Consider the following 25878-nt stretch of genomic DNA (forward strand, 5'->3'; position numbering starts at 1 on the left):
TCCTGGAATTGACACGTCCTCATCTATTATTGGGAGTGGATAACATTCACCCTGATCAAATTGGCCCTGTCAACACTGGTTCTCCACTTATGAGGTAATTCCCTTCTCTTCATGTGTCATTATATAATGCCTGCATCTATAATTTTCACTCCATGCATCTGAAGAAGTGGTTTTTTACCCATGAAAGCTTATGCCCAAATAAATCTGTTAGTCTTTAAGGTGCCACCGGACTCCTCCTTGTTGTTTTTGTGGATACAGACTATCATGGCTACCCCCCTGATACTTAAAAAATACTATTTCTATAAATACTATACTTTTTACAGTGCAAATATTTGTAATCAAAAATATTAAGTGAGCGTTGTACACTTTGTATTCTGTGTTGTAATTAAAATTGATATATTTGAAAATGTAGAAAAACATCCAAAATATTTAATAAATTTCAATTGGTATTCTATTAACAGTGCGATTAATCACGATTAATTAATAAGGATGTATACCAGTTTATTAGCACTTCCCTTCTCCAAAAGATTGATTCAATGTTTGTTTATATGATCTTCTTTCCTGTCATTCAGTGTCTCCCAAAGCTAAATGACATAGTTAACAGTATGACACACAAAATGTCATCATTAGCATCTGAGTTAGAAATGATTTGAAGTGACTGGGACAGTTCACACCTCTGAGCCATTGGTGCAGGTATGCTACAAACTCAGGCAAATGTCTCTGCATGAGTTACACTCAGGTTGCATTTTGGAGGTTTCCTGTGCAGGCATAAGAACTAGATATGGGACACTGATATGGGACACTGCTGTCCCTCCTGCTTGTTTCCCTGCCCACCTTGCTCGTGCCAAAGAACTGGATGGGGGGGGGGGGAAGGGAAGGGAAGAGAAGGGAAGAAATTTCCAGCAAAGGAAGGGTTCTTTGTTTAGCTGGGTGTTTACTCTTCTTTAGTATCCCTTCTCTAGCTGTCACCTAACACTCTGCTCCTCACCAGAAGAGACAATTCCCTTCCATGTTTCCTTTTTCCTTGCAGTTATTTGATACTTTTATTTCTTGCTTTTTTCCTGTAATTAACTCTTAAAATCTCTGACCCTTTGTCTCCTCAGTTTTTAGGGTTCTGTAGGTTGGTCTTCTCAGTGGCTTCTTTAACTCAGTGCTGGTTATGTTACTGCAGTATCTTTGAATTACAGAATTAACAGAGAATCTTTCTTCTTCATGTAGTTTCTTGCTAGAAATAAGACCAAATTCAGATTAGTTGACTAATGCCAAATACCATATCAACTCTACTGTCCATATTTCTAATTTAATACATTAGGAATGATTTCTGTTTTTATGCCTAAGTTTTAACTGTAAATTACTAAAGAAATGGATCCATAAGAAGTGTGGTACTCTATCAGCGTATGTGTCATTCCCATTGGCTTTATGGATTTACATACATTCAGAGAAGAGAGAATAACTTCCCAATCTCTTTTTCTGTTTTTTGCTGAAGTTACAGTTCCCCATTCTGGGAGTGATGCTAGTTATTGTGCTATAATGAGCGGCTTAGCCTACAATGGGCCTGATTCTGATATCGTGCTGGTTTTAAACTGGTGTAACTGTAACTTCAATTAATACTAGTATAAGATCAGAACTGAGCCCATTGCCAATATTGTTATGCAGATCTACAAACATATGTAATATTTTACAAGACAGGAGCATCTGATCCCTGCAACAAAGAGTTTACAAGTAAACACAGACAATGGAAAACACCAGAATAAGCAAAGAAAAACACAGGCCAACAATTTTTGTCTTTTCTTTGAATTAGGAGGTGCTAGATCCAGCATGAGTCACTCTAGCGCTTTGCTACAGTCATTTTTGGATAGTCTGCAAGATGTATGCATTGACAAGGGGGGAGGCCAGAGAGAGATGAATGTTAGAGCCATCAAGATGAAAGATGAGCAAGGTGTGGACAATGGTTTCAGCTGTATCCATGGAGGGAAAAGGATGAATTTTTTCATAGGTTATATGGGGGCGGGGAGCAGGATTTAGGGAGAGCCTGAAGGGATGGGTTGGGGAGTAGAAGCAGAGTGAAGAATGGATATGGCACAGAGCCTGACAGCCTCTGAATTGGTATAGATAATGAAGTTATCAACAGGGACAAGAGCAGAGAAGAAGGGGAGAAAGATTGGGAGGAACAAGAGAAGTTCAGTTTTCAAAAGACTAAGTTTGAGCTGGTGGTGAGATGCATAGAGAGGGGAGGCCAGGGGTCAGAGTACAGATGGGTTTGACTCACAGGTAGGTATAATCTGTTCACTTTGACGTGGTGAAAATCCTTGTGGGATTCCACCTATTTATACCATACATAATAATCCTGTGGAGCTCATTGCCACAAGATTGAGTCCAAGGAGTTGGTAGGATTGAAAATGAAGTAGAGAGTTATATGGATAATGAAAACTTCCACAGTGTCATTAGATAGGATTAAGTAGATATATATTAGAAATCATATACAATCTCATCATTCGGAGTATACATCAATCTCTAAGAATAGGAATTAAAAACTGGACTGAATGGAAATACTTGCAATGATTTCAGCAGGCTATGGATTGGGCCCTTAGGGCACTCATTATCTTGAAGAATCAAACCCAGTCTCCAGTGAATCACAGAACCGTCTTCTGAATTACAATTGAACAAGAGCAGAACTTATGTGGATTTAGTCAGGAGGAACCTGTTATGATTCTGGGAAGTTATTGAAATGCTTTTCTACATTAAGCCTTCTCAGTCTGGATTCAATTGCTGTTTACGCAAAAAGAAAAGGAGTACTTGTGGCACCTTAGAGACTAATCAATTTATTTGAGCATGAGCTTTCGTGAGCTACATGCATCCGATGAAGTGAGCTGTAGCTCACGAAAGCTTATGCTCAAATAAATTGGTTAGTCTCTAAGGTGCCACAAGTCCTCCTTTTCTTTTTGCAAATACAGACTAAGACGGCTGTTACTCTGAAACCTGTCAACTGCTGTTTTGGTTCCCCTTTCCTTTTTGTGTCCTCTGCCCCCCAGTACCATCTCTACTGCTGCAGGGGGGAAAAACACTGTTCCCTTTTGAAAGCCTTCAGTTTGTCAGCAGAACTCCTAGCAGGAGTATAACTGCTGTTTAATCTGCTGGTGGATTTATACCCTGATTTGATGTAATTGTAAGAAGTTTATAAATACGATAAATAATAAGCAACAGTAAAAACAGCTGCTTATGTTTATTTCAAGCAGTACTTCTGATCGTTCGGGTCAGTGGGACAGAACAAGACAGCTGGCTCAGATTGCATCTGCCAGTGTAGCTGTTTACAGATCATTAATATATTTTTGAAACTGCACTAGCAACTTTATCAACATAAATTTTCCTCTGCAAACTCATACTTTTTAAACTAATTAGGTTTTTATGAAAGAAATAGTCATTTTCCACAGGAAGTTGGTAATCGTAAATCAGTGGAGCAGCATATGAAGCATCAATTCTTCCCACTTGCTCAGCCACCATATGGCACTGCGCACTGTGCAGAAAGATAATCACTTTATTGTTGGCTGGGTTTTTAATCAGATACATCTCGTGGTGCTTTGTTAAACATTGCCCTGAAGGGGAAAAAAAAACGCATTGGAAATCTGGAAGGCATTTTCCTTTTGCAAAATAACTAAATAAAAGCTTTGCAAAGCACAGGAGCTCTTAGTCAAAGCTGAATCCCCAGAATTAGTAAGGTGGTCAGTGTGAAAGAAGGTAAATGGTTGTTTAGGGGATTCAAAGACACAGCCCAAGTAAATAGGGTGGGGGCTGTGGATGTCACTGAGCCAGATACCTAGCTGCAGGCTGCAGTACACTTGACATCTGTTGTGTTCTGTGGCTTCCAGACTGTGTTCTGTAGTATCCCTAGCACCTAGTGTGGTGCTGTGGTTCCCCTACCCCGGAAGGGAGCATGGCCTCTGGGTCTGTGTAATCAGGGATCCTGCAGCTCTCTCCTGCCTTGTCCCTAAAAACTCTTAAGGAAGGAAACCCCTATGGAGCTGTGCGCTATGGCACTCAGGGGGTGCCTCAAGTGTGTGCCTCATCCTAGTCCCAGTCTCCCCTGCCCAGCTCCTCATCCCAGTCGCTTGCTCTCCCATCCCACTCTAGCTTTTCATCCCAGCCCCATCCCTTCTCGACAATTTGTCTTCCTCCTCACCCCTCCCTCCCACATTGTTCATACCTGAGACAGTCTCCTGGCATGGAAAATGTCAGCCCAAATGGTTAACACCTAGAAAAGTTATAAGCAACTGAAAACAGCCTCTTATAATTGGAAGTGTCAGGCAAGCTTAACTAGGTTGCTACCTGTGCCACTTATATTAAGGGTAGTCAGAACTTGTGGGAACTATACCAGGAGAGATGTGGCTCTGGGAAAGCTCAGAAAACTAGAGAAATAATACAGTGGGAATGGAGAATGTTCACTTGAATGCCCTAGCTTCCTGTTCCTTTTCTCTATGCCCCAGTCTTGTATATAGGGCTGGATTCATTGAAAGTTTGGGAAAGCCCCCATTGCCTTTGGATCTGGCCTATCCTGTCCAGTGGGGGTGGACATTGTAGATAGTTATGCTAGTGATGGGCAGCAAAAACGTCAGGGTTAGAAGGCATAAAGGAATGGTGGTCTCTGCTTCCTCCACTGGAGAAAAGGCAATTTCGACCAGCTTCATGCACATTAATTATAATGTTGTTTATGTATAATTCCACCTACTCAGTGTTGTTTTGTTGGAATTTGTTTTGTGGTGTAAATGTGATGATAGATTATCATCCTCACTCTACTCATGAAATAACGCAACAGTTGGGCAGGATATTATGGTTCATGGACTTTGGTTGGGTACTGAAGCTCAGGCTCAGCAAAGAGGAGGAGGAAAGGGCTCTCCCCTGGAGCTGAGTTCTGTCATAGAGATTTTGTCCAAGGGTCCTGTTTTGATCGGGCTTCCTCACTTGGAGATTCTGTGCCCTGTGTGGAAGATTTTGCCAGACTGGAGCAGGTGGACTTATGAGAGTGGCAGCAGAGTTGAATCTACAGGAAGGATTGCATGGACCAGCAGTTCAGATCCACAGTGAGATCTGCCTGGACCAGCATCAGAGCAGAGTTGACTCCAAAGCTGGACTGGACCAGACTAATTTGGTGGCAGTAGCAGCAGTAGTGTTGTACTGATGTCACAGTGCCTTGGCCAGTAGAAACAGATCTGTAGTCCTAGGGCTGGACTGGGTAGTTGCACATTGGAGTGAGATAGGGCAGAGCAGTTCTCTCTGGACTGGAGCAGACCAGTGAAGAGAGTCACCCCCAGATGTTCCTTGGCTATCACCGGGACTAACTCAACCATGAGTGGGGTTTTAGATGGGTGGGGTTTGTGATGAGATGGCATCTAGATCCCATAAGTGTATATTTATCATTTGGGACTGGGTTAGGGGTGCCCAAACTCCTGGTTAGAACTGGGCAGTACGCAGAATTCCCAGTCGATGGGACATTCTGAAATTTCAAAATGTGTTTGTTTTGAATCAGAAAGAAAAATTGAAATTTTCTGCAGAAATTTCCTACAGGAAAAATCAAGATATTTCATTTTGACCTTATCAAAATGTTTTTTTTTTCCAGTTAGAGTTTATGGAAATGAAACACAACATTTTGATAAATCTGATAATAGAAAAGCATTCAATTAGAAAAATGTTGACCATCTGTATTCTTGATATATTCTCTCTATAGTCTGTATATATACTGGGCTATCATGTTGCTATTGTCTGTTTTCTCCTTTCCCCCCCAAATAAAACAGACACATGGGGTTCTGTGTTCCCAAGGACTATGAGTGCTTATGAGTGGCGAAAACTGCTCCCAACGTTCACCAAAGTGTTTTTATTTTAATTTCCCAGAGCCAGAAGTAGGAAAGTAGTCATATGTCTCTGGGTGGGGATTTGAGCCATAGTTATATATATTTTGGAAAAGGACCCCTAGACAGACTGAACCCTTTGTTACTGCCATTGGCACCTGGCAGAGGGGTTATGAAGGTTTCACTGGTCCGTTCAAAAACTGCTAAAGATAATCCTATCAGCGGTAGAGGCATATGGTTTTGGAACAGAAGGTCCTGAGTTCCATTCATTCCACATGCCGTGCATGTGCGTGTTTATGTGTGGGATACAGCTGATGAGTGTGATGTTTGTTTTTATGTAGCCAGTGATGCATTACAAGCTTTAATTAAAATGATCAGAGCAATGTGATTTCTTCATGCAAATTCGTTGCCTCTCAGGGAGTCCAGCAAACAAAGGAGGCATAAAAGAGTCTCTCTTTCTTTGAGGTAAACTATCAAAAGAAGCACGTGTCTCCACATGGTAATGCTGCCGTGCTTCCAGTAGACTCTTCCACCAAATATACCACCAAATATAAGATCCTTATCCTATCTCACTTTTACTGACCCTAAAAACAGCCTGACAATTCTGGAAGCTTTAATTAAACCAAACTCTATCCTCATTTGCACTCTTCAACCCTGCTACACCCAGGAGTGAAGTAATGGCAGAACTTTTCCCTAGATAGCCACACATACATGTAACTAGGAGGCTATTTTACTGTTGGCAGTTAACACTATCTTGATGTACTGATTTAAATTATGGGTCTCATTTTCATTGACAACCAAGGTCCTTTTACAGCAATGTAAAGGGCCATAAAGTTGATGGATACATTAACATCCATTCCAAGGCCCCTTTATGTGTAGTGTCCTGGGCTACAGACTAAATGAGCATCATGTCTTTCCCTTTGTTTTTAACTACTGCAATTGCACCCAGAGTCTTATAGGTGAAGTAAATACCTAAAGGAAACAAATGTGTGCTCAGAAAAAGAATCTTAAATCCTTTGGAAAATAGACATATAAAAGTCTCAGAGTTGCAGGTGTTTGCGTAGGTTTTCAAAAGCGAATAGTGATTTTTCAGTGCCTCAGTTTTTGGTTGCTTAATTTCAGGCACCATTAGAGGGCCCCATTTTCACAGGAGTAGATTCACTTCCTCAAAATTGGCCTCTTTCAGATGTCACAAATTGGACATCCCCAAATTAAGCCACCTAAAACCACTAGTTGCTTTTGAAAATGTTGACCTGCTTAAGGTCTGATTTTTTTCTTAGAGAGGGTCAGTGGCATGAACCTTCCACAGGCTTTGAGGGAGACAGAACTGAATTGGCCAACTTTCAGGTCATGTTCCTGTAGCTGGGTGCAGGTGTCCTCTGGATTGGAGACTGGCATTTGGCCATTTGAAGTGTGGACCAAAAATAGCAATATGCCGTTGTTCCACCATGTGTGGGCCAGAGAGATAGCCTTACCTATGTGGGGCAGTGCCTCACTGCCCATGCAGTGCCATTGGCTCCAGAGGGACTATTCATGGAGTAAAGTACTATTCAGCATGAGTAAAGCAATCTCACTCTGCCCCTGTGTGTTTTCTGACACTCTGAGTAGCTGATCATAACTCCCACAGCTGCCCTGCATATTCAGCCTGCACAGTTTTAAATATTGATTCGCTGGAGTCATCCCACCTGACCTGACATACTTGTGTAATTTTAAAGTGAAAATCTGAGCCTTCCATTAGGCATGTGATTTAAATGCTGCTGCAGACAAACATGGCATCTTTCATCCCTCAGCATTGACTGTGCAATGGAAGTCAGTCCCAGTCACCACGTTCTGTGCACCAGCAGTTAATAAATACATGTTCATCAATAATGCCCCACCAGGAATTTGAAGGGGTTTAAACAACTGCCACTCAACAACAGTACAGGAACTTGTGCAACTTAGATCTACATATACAGCAACAAAATGAGCCATTGTTTATAATATCTGGGGATAATTAACAAAAAAAAAATAGTTAGCTAAGGATCGTCTTTGCTATTGTAGGATTGTTTGGTTTGGAAGGGATTTCTACTGAGTTACCCATCCACTGAATCATTTATCATTGTAGAATAATGTCAGCTCTAGCTGGAAATAGGCCCAGGAAAAGTCAATGGACAACTTCCCCTTATCAGTTTGTTCCATTGCCTTAACTATTCTTAGAATGTCAACCACTACAACTGCAGTAGTTTCCCATACATAGTTTCCTCCAGATCCCCTTTCAGGGTTTACCTTCTGCAGAAGAAACAAGATTCAAAGAGGTGCAGGGACTTGTTCAAAGATACACAGCAACTCAGTAGCACAGCCAGGATAGAAACTAAGGGCTGGTTTCCCAATGCCTTCAGCCCTGCATAGTCATTTACATCCATGCACAATGAGTGCAAAGTGGATGTACAGTACAGTACTAGAGTTCAGATTTGGTTTGCATGGATGGAAATAACTACACAAATGGCAAGACAGTAGAGAATTAATCTGTAGGTATCCTGATTCTCAGTCCAGAATCCTAGCCATTAGACCACACTGCCTCTCACTAAGGGAATGAATGCTTAAACATTGTTCCAGAGGCAAGGAGGATCAAGGGGGGGAAGGTTGGGGTTAGAGGGGTAACAGTGTGGAGAGACGGTGAGATGTGAGCAAATGGATGGGGAGTCCTGAGGGTAGTAGCTAGCCAGAGCGGGGCAGGGGGTGGGGTGGGGGGCTGGTATAGTAGCCAGTGAGAACACAGCAGTCAGTAGAGTGATAACCTGAGGGTATTCCCTTTTATCTCAGTATTAACCATAGAAACTCTTTGACCTTCAGCCTTTGAGTTCATTTAGCACAGGATACAGTTATCAGCTTGCAAACAGGAAGAATGCTCCAGTTACTGTTTAAAGGAACCAAAAAATACACATGGATATTTATGAATATTTATAACCAATTAATATAGAGGCTTGGTGATGGTAATTAGTGCTCAAAGACATGAAAAGTCCTGCTTGAGATCCCTGTTGGACAGCAGTCAAAGAACTTGGGTTCCAAACTGACAAATATAATGTCCTTGAGATGTCATGCTGTTTAATAATGTCATGCTGGATCCTTACATGCATGCAATACACCCTATTAGTCTTTGGAAGGTGCTTTCAAAATTCCTGATCCTTTTTCACAAATTGTAGTAGGCCAGATTCTCAGCTGCTGTAATTGGTGTCACTGCATTGAAATCAGTGGAGCTACACTAATTTACACTAACTGTGGGTCAATAGTGTGGTGCAGGATTTAAAAGGTTATTCTTTGTCCCCCGTAAGGACTGTGATTTCAAGAGATTTATATACATCCTATTTCATGCTGTTGTGGAGTCAGTCTGTGGATACCAGTATTCAGCCTAGAGGAACATGTTTTTTAATAAATTGTGTTAACTCTGGGATCATTTTACAGAGCCCTGCAATGTTAGGTTTTTAGATAAAATGGGGCCAGTTCTGAACCACACAAACCACACAAAACCATAACCCAGTCAAAGAAGCTTGACAAAACCATCCCTAGCAGGGCCGTCCCTAGCAGGGATGCGGGGCCTGGGGTGGAAGTGAAGGATTCATCTCTTCCGGGACTGACCGCACTGGCCAATCGCACCAGCCCGGGGGGCCCCTCCAAAGTGCGGGGCCCAGAGCGGTTGCCCCAATTTGCCCTACCCAAGGGTCGACTCTGACCCCTGGTTTGGTCCATTTTTAGAAATACTGTTTAAGAGATAGACCAGTTTGGATAATTCATTAAGCCTTTTTTAAAGACATAAATTCCGAAGTGAAGCATTAGGTGGTGTAAATTACAGTCAGTGGGACTCCCATAGACCCAATTACACCTGCTCTGCAGAGGCATAAGTGAGTCAAATTGTGACCAATTTGCACAATGTAGAGCAAAGAGAAACTAAGATGATGTAAGTTAAAGAAGCCTCCCTCCCCCCGACTTTAATTTGCACGTCCTCATACTTTTTTTCCTGGTTCTTTGCATGTCAGGTTAGGTTTCCTCATATACCAGCAGAACGTGTGAGTAGATCTTAGGGTGCTAGTTGGAAATATGCTTTTAAAAATTTTGTAAAGTACTTTCATTGGATAAAGTCTCCAATGTCTCTGATAAAGTCTTAAAGATTCAGCTTCCTATAAACATGGGGATCCAGACAAGCCACATGCCTTTGTATTTTATTCTGCATGTAGACAAATTCTCTTTTAAAATATGAACAGTTTTTAATAGGACATTCTAGATTTGGATGTTCAAATTGGTACATGGTATGTAAATATCTAATTTAAGTGACTATATTTTGATCCAGGCCTTCAAATATGAGACAAGAGACATCCTAGGACAGTGCCCATGTCTGAAACTTCTGATTCGAGAATGCTTGTTTGAACTGGTTTCTTCTAAAGTCCTTAAGCTCCTCAATAAGAGGCAGTGTGATCTAGTGGATAGGACAATGGAGTGGGCATTAGGAGACCTGTGTTCTTTTCCTGCTCTGCCATTAATATGCTGTGTCACCTTAGTCTAGTCCCTTCACTGCTCTGTCCCTCTGGTTCCCTTCCCATTTTTTGTCTGTATTGTCTGTTCAGATTAGAAGCTTTGTGTCTCTTACCATGTGTATGTACAACCCGTAGCACAACAGTGACCCAGTCTGAGCTGGGGCCTCTAGGCACTACCATAATATTAATAATAATAGATCGCTTTAATGCTTTTGAAACTGTGGATCTCTATTGACTTACTTACATCTGTTGTGTGTGTTATTTATTATGATTGGTTTTGCCACAATTTGTCTCAAATTCAGGATGAATTATTGTGGGGGGGTTTGTTAAACTGACAGGAACGTGCCTTTCTTTAAATATGGCTTTTTACCTTCCATTCCCCAAACTATTGCCTCAAGATGCTGACAAGCATGCTCACAAATATCACATCCCCACAAGCACCAGGCCCAGACGTATCATCTTAGAGAAGCACTTCCTTTGGGCAAAACATGAAAGCATGGCAGCTGCTGAAGCAATAGGCGGTCGTCGGATGCAGTGGTAAGCAACAAGCGCTTCCTTGTGCCCTGTCTGTGCTGTTGCATAAGGAGGGGAGAGGATGATCCCCATGGGCATCTGTGCTGGAGGTAGACACCAAGTCCTGTGTCGATGAACAATGGGCCTGATCCTGTTAGCAATGAACTCAGTGGGACTGTTGTCACTTAACCTCAAAGATACGAACACCAGAGTTATGGACTGACCGGTCAACAGGACACCGTGTGAAACCAGAAGTAACCAATCAGGCAGCAGCAGAGACAAAAGAAGAAGCAAATACTGTACTGAGCCTGTATTGCATCTTAAAGGTAAGCACATCTGGGCAGCCTGTCCCCACTCCACCCACATCCCCACCCCAATGCACAGGGCAGCCACTTACTCCAAGACGCTGGGCAGCCAGACCCAGCAGAGCAGAAGCAGTGATGGGGTCTGCACGGCTTTCACCCCTCCCCACCTGCCACCAGGAGGGGGACTTGCTGTTTTTCGCTCCTCCCCTGGTTGGGAGGGGGATACACTGTTTTTTTTACCCCCACTCCTGTGGGAGGGAGACAAGCTTGCAAACTCAGGCCAGAGCTGAGTAGGGAGCTCAGCTGCTGCTGAAACCTGGCCTGGAGTGTTAGCTGGTGGATCTGGAGCCTGAACTGCACTTTGTTCAGAGTTACAAACATTTCAGAGTTACAGACAACCTCCATTCCCGAGGTGTCGGTAACTCTGAGGTTCTACTGTACTTCAACAGAAGCAGGATCAGATGCCATGCCACTTACATGGCTAGGTGAGGCTCCCCAAAAGAGGCAGGACCACGGCCTTAAGTAGGATGGTAGAGAGCCCTCTCTATCCTTTCACAGGGTGCAGCAATCAGAGGTGCTGGAACTAAGGGTGCTGGGGGCACTGCTGCGCCCTCTGGCTTGAAGTAGTAAACCCTATATATGATGGAAACAGTTTTTCAGTGGCTCTCAGCACCCCTGCTGTACAAATTGTTCAGCACCCCTGGCAGCAATGGTTGTGCTCTTCCTGTAGCACCAGAGGCTACATACCTGTCTGAGACACAGTAACTCCAGGTGCTTCTGCTTCTGCACTGCCCCCATCCCAAGCTGCACCTCATAGGCACAATGCATTTTCAAGCATTATTTTTTCACATCTTTGCTCTTGCTCCTTAAATAGTGAGTGCTTGTAAAAAGCTGTGCAATTGTTTTGGTGATCCATCAAGAGCTTTGATGGTGACGGCAAACTAGAGATAGAATATACTTTCAAGTCATTTATTTCACAACTCAGCCAATGCAGTGCTGACCCATAGGGAAGCCTGTGTTCCACGGGTCTGGTATGGATCCTTTCATTGTTTCCTACTGGAGACTATACCACAGTCTGTTAGCTCTCCCAGCTTCTCCATTCTGCACACACAGTGTTCTGTTACTTTTTCTTTGCTCATGAATGCTTAGCACTTGGCGGCATGGTTTTTGTTATGTGCTCAAGCACGCATTTGTTTGGGGGAAAGAACGTATTAATAATGATGTGACTTTGCTTGTATAATAGAAGAAAAAGGGCTAGGTCAGATTTAGGGTCTTGTTCCAAGCCTAATGAATCAATGGAAAGACTCCTAATGATTTCAGCAGCCTTGGGTGAAGCCCTGAGGCTTCTTAGGGTATGTCTAGGCAGCAAAAAAAGCGAGTATTAGAGCTGGGTCAACTGAATCAGGCTTGCAGGACTCCTGCTGTGGGGCTAAAAATAGCTGTGTAGACCCTCCGCATTCTCCAGCTCTCAGGGCCCAGGCTCCAGCCTGAGCCTGAACATCGATGCTGCTAATTTTAGCCCTGCAGCACAAGTCTGAGTCAGTGGACCCAGGCTTTAAGACTTGCTGCTGTGGGTTTGTTTATTTTTTGAGGTACACTTAATCCTATTAACTTCAATGGGCTTTATGCACATGCTTAAATTTAAACAAACTCAGTGTCTATCAGCTGAGACAGTGTTCCTGGGACAATTAACACAAACTTACTTCTGGCCCTTCTGTCTATGAGATAAAACTTATCATTGAAGTGTTAAGCTCAGATTTTTCCCTTTCTGAAATATTACACTTGCCACTGGATATTTATAACTGTCAAGGATATTGAGTGCTTTTCATGAACAAAGAACATTTTAATGAGTTCTGAACTGTTGTGTTAGTGCTGTTATTTCTTTCCTCCTTTTTAATATCATGAGAAAAACCTCAGTCACTAGCAAACTAGCATTACCCTCCCAGGGGGATGTTTTGCTTGTAGCTTTGGGTAACATATACAGCATTAAAAGCTTTTAAAAATCCATAATTTGCCATCATTTTTAATTAAAAAAATCACATCTGCTATTTTAGATTTAATGACGAGAAAATTTCATTTGTGAATGGAAATTAAGAATTAACTTTTTTGGTACACACGTTATCAAGGGGGATTAAGTCAATGATTTATTCATTGTTTTTTCAAAGTGTTTCATTAGAATTCATATTCTTCCTAGAGAGACTGAAAGTTATTATGAGAAGGAGGCAAAGCTTTAAGTTTCAGGGCACAGATATAATGGAGGAACATGTGGCTTCATGGTGTAATAGCATAGTAATTATTACACTACATTTTTCAGTATATTACTCAGGGGCATTTCTATTCCTTTTATTTCCTATATTAGACTCAGGCTACTTCTATTGTCAAGGGACTAGAGGGATTGATTTACGAGTAAAAAGAGCAAAATCTATGGCCCTCATCCTGCAAAAACTCCATCTATCAATCTATCTTTTATGACCTATCCCTCTGTTCTGTCCCTCTATCTATCATTATTGTGGTAGCTCAGGCCCTGACCTGGCTGCAAAGACTTAAGGATAAAGTTAGGCACAGGATCAGCACCTAAGTATGTATACCTTGGCCAAACACTTATTAAGGAGGATATGATATCCATGTACAAATATTTGAAGAGCATAATCGCAAAGGTACATGCTGGATGAAATTAAGCAAAGGAAAATATGGATTGAATACCTGAATAAAAATAAGTGATTTACCAAAGGCCATACAAGCACTCTATGGCAGAGTCAGTGATTTGGATCTAGGTTTTCTGAGTTCCATCCAGGGCTTTAACCACAAGACCTCCTTTGTGTCAAGACAGGTAGTGGGATTAGACTGACAGGCTGGACATTGGCTGTAAACTAGTTACTATGTTGTTGATGGGAAAGGTTTGTTGCTGTTTTGGGGAATGACATACTGAACAAAATTATAGTAATGCATGATGGTTCATCTCAAGGAATCTTCAACTGCATACCTGCACCTTACACTGTGTACAGTAAGCCAAGCTTGTCAGTTGATTATTTTTTTCTTTCCTTTGTTGTTGGATTTTCTCATCTTACTCTCAAAAACTTTTGTTTTTCTCCATGACAGAACTTAAACCCTCCATGGAGTAAAAGATCTAGCCAAACTTAAAAGCAGTTGTTTTCAATGTGCTTGTAAACATTGCCGGTTCCTTTGTGATTCTCTGTTCGGTCTTTTGCATAATGTTTTTTGTTTTCTGTTTGCCAGTGTAGTGGGGAAGGAAATGCCTGAGTTAAATCTGAGATAGATTAGTTGATCATAGCAACCGTTAAAAACAGATTTTTGGCTGCCGTCAATAGGACTTATTGGTGGGTAGCTGTTATCCCAGTAAGTCCCTCAAGAACACCAGCCTGAGACCAGAAATCTGAGATGTATATGAACGTGGCGGAACATCTTGCAGCTCAGATGCTCATAATCACTGAAGCCTAAAATATTTCACATTCACTATGGAAAGAGAGAATTATTACCTAACCTTCTTATAAACTTGGCAGAAGTCTCTGTAACAACAGAAGATTAATATATATGATAATTCATAATCTTTCATGGTATGGCTCTTTCCTTGTCTTTTTTCCAAGAAAAATAAATAAATAAGTCATGAACACCTTTCAGATTTGAACAAAAAATGTGCCCCCATAATAAGCCCTTGAGGAAAAAATCCAATAAAAGGATACACATGCATCAGAAATTCATTGAATATTCTTGATTTCCCTTGATTCCTTTAGCTTTTCCTTCAAGCTTTAAACACATATGGCCAAATTCATCCCCAGTATAAACTGACTTTCTGCTGCAATGAAATAAAACTGCAGGTGTGTTTGGCCCATAGTTTTTCAGAGGGAGCTGTGAACACTTGCAGAGGTATTCTGCATATAACCATCACACTGTAGTTTATCTTGAGCTGCTAAAAGAAGTCTGCCCCTTAGGTCCCTAAAGCACAGCATTGTATTTCAGGTTTAAAGGAAAATACAATAAAGTGGAAAATGATGAATACTCCTGAATGGATATTCAATGTCATGGGCAAATGGGATAGTTATTTATATTTTCTGTTCAGAGATGGCTGGGATTTTAATAAGCAACCAACCTTTGTATTGTGGGTCCCCAAAGTATCCAAGGATAATTAATTAATATTGCTGAGCAAAACGCAATGGTTTCAGTTCTGGTGTTTGTGCAAAACTTTTCTTTGCCTTCACTTCTTGAGGGGGGAGGGGGGTTTAAACAATGCCTAAGTTTATAGTTCAAGTGCATCTCACATGTAAAAGCATGAGCTCAAAGACGGGATAATTTAGTCCCCTGAGGTTTTTTCACCTTGATCACCGTACTCTTTAATGTCCCCACCTCAGTCGTCTCTTCTCTAGACTCAACATGCCAAGTTCTTTCAACCTTTCCTCATAGGTCATGTTTTCTAAACCTCTTATCGCTTTTGTTGCTCTCCTCTGGACTCTCTCCACTTTGTCCACATCTTTCTTGAAGTGTGGTGCCCACAACTGAACAGAGTACTCCAGATAAGGTCTCACCAGTGCCAAATAGAGCAGAACAATTACCTCCTGGGTCTTACCTAATACATTTCTGTTAATATATCTCAGAATGATATTTGAATTTTTTGCAGCAGCATCACATTATTGGCTGATATTTAGTTTGTGATCCACTTTAACCCCCCAGTTCCTGTTCTGCAGTACTACTGCTTAGCCGGTTTATTCCCCATTTTGTAGTTGTGCATTTGATCTTGCCTTCCTAAGTGTACACCATTGCACTTGTCTTTATTGACTTTCATTTTAATGATTTCAGAACAATTCTCCAATTCCTCAAGATCATTTTTAATTCTAATACTGTCCCCAAAAGTGCTCGCAACCCCTCCTAGTTTGGTGTCATCTGCAGTTTTTTATAAATGTACTCTGTATTCCATCATCTAGGTTATTAATGAAAATATTGAACAGTACCAGATCCAGGGCAGATCCTTGCAAGACCGCACTAGATACGCCCTCCCAGTTTGACAATGAACCATTGATAACTACATTCTGAGTATCGTTTTTTCATCCAGTTGTGCACCCACCTTTTACTAATTTCATCAAGACCACATTTCTTGTCTTGCCCATGGTCACACGGGAAGTCTGTGGCAGAGCAAGAAATGGAACCTAGTTCTGCCGAGTCCTAGTCCAGTGCACTCTCAGCTAGATAAGGGTTTCTCAGCCTGTGGGTTGTGACCCAAAATGGAGTCACTAGAATGTGTTAAAGGGTCACAGAGCTGGCTGGGCTCAGCTCCCTGCTCTGGGCATTGTGACTTGGTGCACTGGGTCTCAGCGCCACTCAGGTTTGGCCCAGGCCCCTGGGTTGGCCAGGCCAAATCTGAGTGAGTTACACTGTGACCTCATGCACCAGGTAGGAATGCCACTCCCACAAATCTGGCCCAGTTTCCCCTATCTCAGAGAGGCCAGGGCAAACTTAAGCAGCACTGTGACACCAGGGGTCATAACGCTCGGTGCGGGGAGCTGAGCCCAGCCAGCCCCATGGGCCAGGAGCCAGGAAGAAGTGGTTGATGTCACATTCTCTGGTAAGTACTGGCCCCCGATGTCCCTCCCAACCCTCAGCTGAGTGACATCCTTTCTTCATTTTCACCTATACTGCACCTCCCCTAGACTTTGATTTTTGAACATCTAGGGTTGGCAATACTGTAACAGTAATAATAAAAATAACTTGGAAAAAGGATTTATGCTGTATTGGCTGATAACTGAATTTTGTTAGCTAATGACACTGCATTTCTGAAAGTTTTTCAGAAAAGATACTGTTATAAAATTATACCACCCATAGAAATTTGGTTTGCTGTGCTCTTTTGTCTCAAAATAACTTAAGCTTATTATATTTCTTATTGCAATTGTAATACTGGTGTATTGCAGTAATCAAATTGTCATGCTAAGTATTTAATGAGCCATTTTGCTTTGTTGTTAACTGGCTGCTTGTTTGCATTGTACTTTATAACTTTGTCATGTCTTCATAAATATGATTTAATACAATAATAACCATTTAAGTCAACTGCAGCATCTCAGTGCTTTATTCCTTACCATGTTCTTGGAGTTTCAGTGGTTTGCCATTAGTGTTGGACTTAGGCTGAATGTAGAAATTGGTACAATTAGAGATTGGGGTTTTTTTGTTTTTGTTTTTTTATTCCTGTAAGAATTTAATCTGAAATATGGGGCATTTAATGGACTAGATGCTCAGGTACTGTGCTGATGGGAAGCAGTATAAAACCCTAATATACAAAAATCTAATTTAACTTTAAAATATAATTATAAACATGTAGGCCAAGTTTTTTTTTTTAAATAGATGTATACATTTAAGCAGATGTGTTCCTGATTTTCAAAAGTGCTTAGTGATAGCACTGGCCAGAAAACAACAAAAATTTCATTTTGTGAAAAAAAAAAATGATTTTTTTGACATTTCTTTTCGTTCCAAAGAGGAATCGAAATAAGACCTTGGCAATTTTTCTTACAACAAAACAAAAAATCCGGTGAGTCAGCAGAGAGCATATACCATAGCCAATAGGTTAGGGCATTTATGTGAGGTATAGAAGACCCTTGTTCTGAATAAGGCAGTGCAGGGAGTTAAACCAGGTTCTTCCACATCCCATATGCGTTCCTTAATCACAAGGATATTGGCTACTCTAGAGCGCTGCCGCCTCCTTTCCTCTGTCTGTCAAAACAGATATTTTCCATGAAAAGATTTGGTTTTGCTGAAAAAATTCCCAACAAGCTATACTAAACATCCAGCAGTAAAGCTGACCAAATAACAGCTTTTCAGTTCATTGGCAAATTTCAAATATTGGGATTTGTGTAGGACCAAACCAAAAAATGTTGGAGCATTTTGGTGAATTGAAAGACACACACACACCCCCAAACACCCACCAACGTTTCAGGTCAACTGAACTGTTTTGTTTCTACGAAACTGAAATGTGCCACTTCAATTTTGGCCATTTTCAAATGTTTTTGAATATTAAAAATCCAATTAAAATACATTTTGAAGCAAAAAGTCATTTCAAATTGAAATATTCCATTTCAAAAATATCAAAACAAAACAGTTTGATTCCTCCCCCCCCCCCCCCCGCCAGTTTTCTTGGTTTTTGTATTTGTCCAAATGAACAATTCAGCAAAATCAATGGGAAGTTGCAAATGTTTCAGTGTTGCAGAATGTGTACTTTTTGCTGAAAAATTTTCAGCCAAAAAATTGCACCCAGCTCTGCCCAACAGCTGTCATTTACTTTGGGTCCTCAGAACTCTTGAAAATCAGACAGGTGGCTAAGAGCTTGTCTACGCATAAAATTTTTACCAATTACACTGTTATAGTTAATAATGGTACCACTTTGTTAAGCCTCTCATGTGGACAAAGTAATACTTGGGTGTTTATACCAGTAAGGTGTTTATACCACTATAGCTTATTCCCATAAAGGAACAGGAGTGATAAGAATAAGGAACCTTGTGACATTCTTGTTGCATTTGGAATTTGTTTTTGTAATGTTCCTGAATAAAACTCTCTCTCTCTCTCTCACACACGCACACACACATTTATGCACATATGCACACCCACCTTACTTCTGTGTCAAGTCTGAAGGAGGAAAATTCCTTTAATGGTGCTAATAAAAATTAGCCCTCACTTTGTTCCAAACTACAGACTTCAATGGTTATGTTGCATTGGAAGTTCACATACATAAACCCCTTCATCTCTGTGACCACCATAAAGTATTCATTCAGCCTCCTTCTCCTCTTCCTTTGTTCCCTTACTATACACAATATTATTGCTAAAGGTGATTGGGAAATTAAAGGGAAGGGGAATCTGCAGAAAAATTTGACAAAAACAAAATTATTTTCTTTTGAAACTTTCATTGGAAAACTTAAATCTTCTGGTGACAAACCAAATGCTGAATAACTGAAAAATATTGGCTCAAAACTGCAGAAAACAAACAAAAATTGAGACATTTTCTGCACCATTTTTCATTTAATCAAAAACCTATTCTTCCACTGAAAATCTATAGAGGGAATATTTTCAACCATCTCTATCCATTGAAGAGCCCAGAAGGTTTGCAGGCTTCTACCTGGCCTGTGGGTCAGATTTTCACAGGCATGTTGTGGGATGGAGAGATTCTGTCTCGGATGCTATTTCATTTTACGTGCTCTAACAGTACCCCAGCTATTTTCTGATGATAAACTTTGCAGTTGCTCCACATGAACATTTATAAAGACTTAAGTGAATGTGCTCACTCATCTAGTGTAATCATTTGTATCTCATTTATTATGCTTATTGTGTCTGTCTGAATTCCAGTCAGATATTCGGTTTAGCAAAACATTCTTCTTCCCTTATAAATTAATCTTACTGTAGTTCCTCCCCTTTTTCATGCTTAGTGTCGATTCTTTCCCCAACTCCTGAATCTACTGAATCAATAACTTAAATGGTTTCATTTGTTATTTATAAATGTTTTTGATGTAAAGTAAGTATTAAGTAAAGCATAAAGGTGCTCCAATGACTGGAAGCTGAAGCAAGACAAATTCAGACTGGAAATAAGGTGTGACTTTTTAACAGGGAAGGTAACTAGCCAGTGGAATAAAACTACTTTGAGATGTGGTGGATTCTCTATTACTTGTAGTCTTTAAATCAAGACTGGATTATGTCTAAAATATGCTATAGCTCAAACAGAAGTGATAAGCTTGTTGCAGGAATTATTAGGTGAGGTTTTATGGTCTGATTTATACTGGAAGGCAGACTAGATAATCATATTGGTCATTCTAGCCTTAAAAGCTATGAATTTTCCTCCTGCCCGGTTAGTATCTGCAGGAACTGTAAGTATAATATATTCAATTGTGGTCATCATAGTGTTACAGATGTTAATTAATAACATGTCTTTAACTATTTTAGGCAAGAGATTAATAGTGTGCCTTTAAGTAAGCGCTGCCTAATGGAACTGACAATCAAAAGTATAACTTTGGATTGTCTAAAAGCCCCTAAAGATGATCTCTTGTACCTGGAGTGGATATTCTTGGACTCCACAGTAAGAAGCAAGTATTAAATAATGGTTTCTTTGTTGCACTAGAAGTGGTGTGAAATCTTTATCACTTTTTATAATATGCTAAAGCCCAAATATGCAATCACTCAAATACATTTCCACAAACATGCCTTACAGTGATAAACTCAAGGAGCTCAATCTATTTAGTTTAATAAAAAAAAGGCTAACTGGTGACTTGATTACAGTCTATAAGTACCTAGATGGGGAACAAATATTTAATAATGGACTCTTCCGTCTACAAGAGAAAGGTATAACTCAATCCAATGGCTGGAAGTTGAAGCTACACAAATTCAGACTGGAGCTAAGGTGTAAATTTTTAACACTGAAAGTAATTGACCATTGGAACAATTTACCAATGGTTGTGTTGCCTTCTCCATCACTAACTAATTTTAAATAAAGATTGGATGTTTTTTCTAAAAGCTATGCTCTAGGAATCATTTTGGGGAAGTTCTATGGCCCGTGATATACAGCAGGTCAGACTGAATGATCATATTGGTTCCCTCTGGGCTTAGAATCCATGACTTTAGGAATACTGTGTGTCTGTGGGTGGAGACTGGAGTGATGTTTTTATACAGTATGTAGTGCAAGAATTCTTGTGAGGTTATCAAAGATTTATGACAATGGACTGCAGTAGCTCCATTTCATTTGGTGGAACCAAATCAGTGTGTTACCATTACTGTGCAATGTCATTAAATGTATACATATTGTTCCCACTGTGATATGTCACTGTTCTATATAGCTGATATACTGTTCACATATTTATGTAGTTATATGTTAACAAAGCAATAAAAAATTAAACTGCCAGCAGCCTAGCAAATAAACCGTAATAACAGAGAAAGGGAGATTGTCAACCCATAAATGGAGTGAACAAAATTGGTTTAAGTAATGAAATATTATGAGCCCAGATAATATTAATACCTCTTCCCAAACATATTCCACACATGGACAGAAAACATTGCACTTAGACCTATTAATTAACAATGAAACCACACAGGATTTGCTTGTAAAAAAACACATTGATTTACTCTCTTCCTGGACTAATTGTGTCATGGGATGGAAACTGCATCTATTGCTCCTCTTGCTGAGAGGCCTGTTCAGTTTCTCTGGGTAAGACACCAGAATATTATGTTGTTATGACTATCACAGGGACTTGCTGCTAGCAATTGCATCAGGTTATCATTGTAAATAGTACTTGGTTTGTATGAAAGTCTCTTCAGTGTCAACTTCATCCTGATGTCCTTGGTCTTATGTCACCAGGTGATGCAACTTCTCTTTAGGCTTTGCAGAAGTATGCCACTTGGTCCCCAGCCTGCACTTGTACCCTCCAATAGGAAGGACACCAAACAGGAGTGGATATTCATTCTCCATCCCACCACGAAGTCTTCCACAAAAAGTTGTAATGCAGCATGTGAGAATGGTTCATAATCAGTTCTGGAGGTGGTGAGGAGAAGTATTACCAAAGGGATGTTAGCACTAAGCAAAAGGTCCTCTTGGTAGAGTTCAGCCCAAGTAATAGGTCTGGCCCTAGGAATCTCCACTGGGATAGGGGGAGGAAAAATGCTCTCTCTCACACCCCAGCAGTCACAGAATATCAATAGATATATTCCTCAGCCACTATACCAGCCTCAGGGCTAGAGTAGCATCTTCATGACTTCCAACCCTGCTTCAAAAGGGTCAATAGCTAAAGGAGCTGTGCAGTGGCAAATTTACCATCCCCACCTCCAGGGAGCCTCCAGGGAGTTAGGTTCCATGGCATATACAAAGAGCACATATCCTGCCTAGTCTCACAAAACCCTGCATCCCACCCATATCATCCATATAATGGAATGGTAATCCATGTCCACTCAGTCTGGCATTCTACCCAGACATCTGTTGGAGAAGCAATACTGCAAAACACAAAATGTCCAGTAAGCTCTTGGAATGTGCCGGGGACAACTTTGTCATTTCGAAATTGGAGGACGCAACAAAGGAGACAACCATTTTAGACTTGATTCTAACTAACGGGAGCGCAGGGGGAGGGGCGAATTGGCTTCAAATCTGAAGGTGGAAGGCAATTTGGGTAAAAGCGATCATGAAAAGATAGATTTCATGATTCTAAGGAAGGAAGGAGTGAGAGCAGCAGAATAGGGACACTGCACTTAAAAAAAGGAGATTTAACAAACTCAGAGAACTGGTAGGAAAGCTTGCATTGGAAGAGAATCTGAGGGGAAAAAGGCATTCAGGAGTGCTGACATTTTCTCAAAGACACAGTATTCAAAGGAACAACTATAAACTATCTTGCTGCAAAGGAAAGATAGGAAGAGGCCAATGTGGCTGTCAGAAGCTCCTTAATAAGCTGAAAATCAAAATGGAATCCTACAAAAAGTGGAAACATGGATGACTGCTATGAATGACTACAAAAGAACAGCGCAAGGCATGTTGGGATAAAATCAGAAAGGCTAAGGCACAAAATGTGTTATATCTAGCAAGAGACATAAAAGGCAGTAAGAAGAGGTTCTATAAATACTTTAGGAGCAAGAGAAAGATGATGGAAAGTGTTGGCTCTCTATTTAGGGGCGGAAGGAGAACAAATAAAATGACATCAAGAAAGCTGAGGTGTTGAATGCATATTTTTCTTCATTCTTCATTAAAAAAGTAAATTGTGACCATATACTTAAAATTAATATTAACAACAAGGGGCAAAGAATGCAAGCCAAAATAGGGAAAGACCAAGTTAAAGAATATTTAGATAACTTAGAGGTATTCAAGATGGCAGAGCATGATGAAATTCACCCTAATGTACTTAAGAAACTAGCTGATGCAATCCCAGAATTTTTATTGTTGATCTTTGAGAACACTTTGAAGATCGTCAGGTCCCAGAGGACTGAAGAAGGGCAAATATAGTACCTGTGTTTAAAAAGGGAAATGAAGAGGACCCAGTGAATTATAGACCAGTCAACCTAACTTTGATAACTGGAAAGATACTGAAACCATCAATTTGTAAGCAGCTTGTGGATAACAAAGGTACAAGTAATAGCCAACATGGATTTATCAAGAACAGATCATGACAAACTAACCTAATGTCCTTCTTTAACAGGGTTACTGGTCTACTGGTTGGGGGGAAACTGTAGACATGATATATCTTAATTTTAATAAGGCTTTTGACACAGTTCCACATGATATTCTCATAAATAAATGAGGGACATGTGGTCTAGGTGAAATTACTATAAGATGGGTGCACAACTGGTTGGAAGAGTGTATTCAAAGAGTCGTTATCAATCATTAGTTGTCAAACTGGGAACACATATCTAGTGAGGCCCCACAGGCATCAGTCCTGGGTTTGAAACCATTCAATATTTTCACTCATTACATGATAATTGAGGAGAGAATGTGCTTATAAAATTTGCAGCTGACACAAAAGTGGGAGGGTTACAAGCACTTTGGAGGACAGAATTACACTTCAAAATGACCTTGACGAATTGGAGAATTGGTCTGAAATCAAGAAGATGAAACTGAATAAAGACAAGTGGAAAGTATGACATGTAGGAAGGAAAAATCAAACGCACACATACAAAAAAGGGCTAATATAATTTTGGGGTGTATTAACAACAGTGTCATATGTAAAATACATGCGGTAATTATCCCACTCTATCTGGCACTGGTGAAGCCTCAGCTGGAGTACTGTCTCCAGTTCTAGATGCCAAACTTTAAGACTGTTGTGGACAAATTGAAGAGTCCAGAGGAGAGCAATAAAAATAATAGGTTTAGAAAACCTGTCCTATGAGGAAAGATTTAAAAACCTGAGCTTGTTTAGTCTGGAGAAAAGAAGACTGGGAGGGGATCTGATAACAGTCTTCAAATATATTAAGGGCTGTTATAAAGAGGGCGGTAATCAATTGTCTTCCACGTAAACTAAATGTAGGATAAGACCAGGGGCGAAAGTAACTTAAAGGACTTACCGGTACGCCGGAGTCCGATGAAGTGAGCTGTAGCTCACGAAAGCTTATGCTCAAATAAATTTGTTAGACTCTAAGGTGCCACAAGTACTCCTTTTCTTTCTGAGCATGGGAGTGGCCTCAACCAGAAGAGGCGTAGCCTCAGTTGGAAGAGGCGGAGCCTTTAAATCACCTCTGGAGCTCCCAGCTGGGTGGCTGGGAGCCCTGGGGCAATTTAAAGGGCCCGGGGCTCCAGCCACTGCTACTGCAGCGGGGCTTCGGGCCCTTTAAAGCACTGTCCGAGCCCCGCTGCCTGAGCCCCGGGGTAGTGGTGGCGGGGCTATGGCGGTGATTTAAAGGACCCGGGGCTCCCTGCAGCAGCCACCAGGGGCTCGGGAGGCAATTTAAAGGGCCCGGAGCTCCAGCCGCTACAGGGAGCCCTGGGCCCTTTAAATTGCCAGCCTGGGGAAGCCGGTCCTGTCCGGCACGGCATACTTTCACCTCTGGATAAGAGGTAATGAGCTTACTCTGCAGCAGGGCAGATTTTTAGTTAGGAAAAATTTCTAACTATAAGGATGGTAAAGCGCAGGAATAGGCTTCCCAAGGAGGTTGTGCAATCCCTGTCATTGGTGGTTGTTAAGTACAGATGAGACAAAAACCTGCCCCAGATTGTCTAGGTGTACATGGTCCACCTTAGTGTGGGGGGCTTGACTAGATGACTTCATGAAGTCCCATTTCTCTATTTCAGTGATTCGCCAACTGTGGCTAAGAGACCAGGGCCTTTTTAACTAAGGCTTTTTAGCTCATGTTTTAAGAGTCAGTGGTCACAGGTTCAGTCCCTCCTGCCAGTCAGCATGGATTCACCAAGGGCAAGTCATGCCTGACTAATCTAATTGCCTTCTGTGATGAGATAACTGGTTCTGTGGATGAAGGGAAAGCGGTGGATGTGTTGTTCCTTGACTTTAGCAAAGCTTTTCACACTGTCTCCCACCGTATTCTTGCCAGCAAGTTAAAGAAGTATGGGCTGGATGAATGGACTATAAGGTGGATAGAAAGCTGGCTAGATTGTTGGGCTCAACGGGTAGTGATCAATGGCTCCATGTCTAGTTGGCAGCCGGTATCAAGTGGAGTGGCCCAAGGGTTGGTCCTGGGGCCGGTTTTGTTTAATATCTTCATAAATGATCTGGAGGATGGTGTGGATTGCACCCTCAGCAAGTTTGCAGATGACACTAAACTGGGAGGAGAGGTAGAAATGCTGGAGGGTAGGGATAGGATACAGAGGGACCTAGACAAATTGGAGGATTGGGCCAAAAGAAATCTGATGAGGTTCAACAAGGACAAGTTCAGAGTCCTGCACTTAGGACAGAAGAATCCCATGCACCGCTACAGACTAGGGACCGAATGGCTTGGCAGAAAAGGACCTAGGGGTTACAGTGGATGAGAAGCTGGATATGAGTCAACAGTGTGCCCTTGTTGCCAAGAAGGCCAATGGCATTTTGGGATGTATAAGTAGGGGCATTGCCAGCAGATCGAGGGACGTGATCGTTCCCCTCTATTCGACATTGGTGAGGCCTCATCTGGAGTACTGTGTCCAGTTTTGGGCCCCACACTACAAGAAGGATGTTGAAAAATTGGAAAGAGTCCAGCGGAGGGCAACAAAAATGATTAGGGGACTGGAACACATGACTTATGAGGAGAGGCTGAGGGAACTGGGGATGTTTAGTC

Source organism: Chelonia mydas, chromosome 1, assembly GCF_015237465.2.
Source record: "Chelonia mydas isolate rCheMyd1 chromosome 1, rCheMyd1.pri.v2, whole genome shotgun sequence".
In the NCBI taxonomy this organism is placed as follows: Eukaryota; Metazoa; Chordata; order Testudines; family Cheloniidae; genus Chelonia; species Chelonia mydas.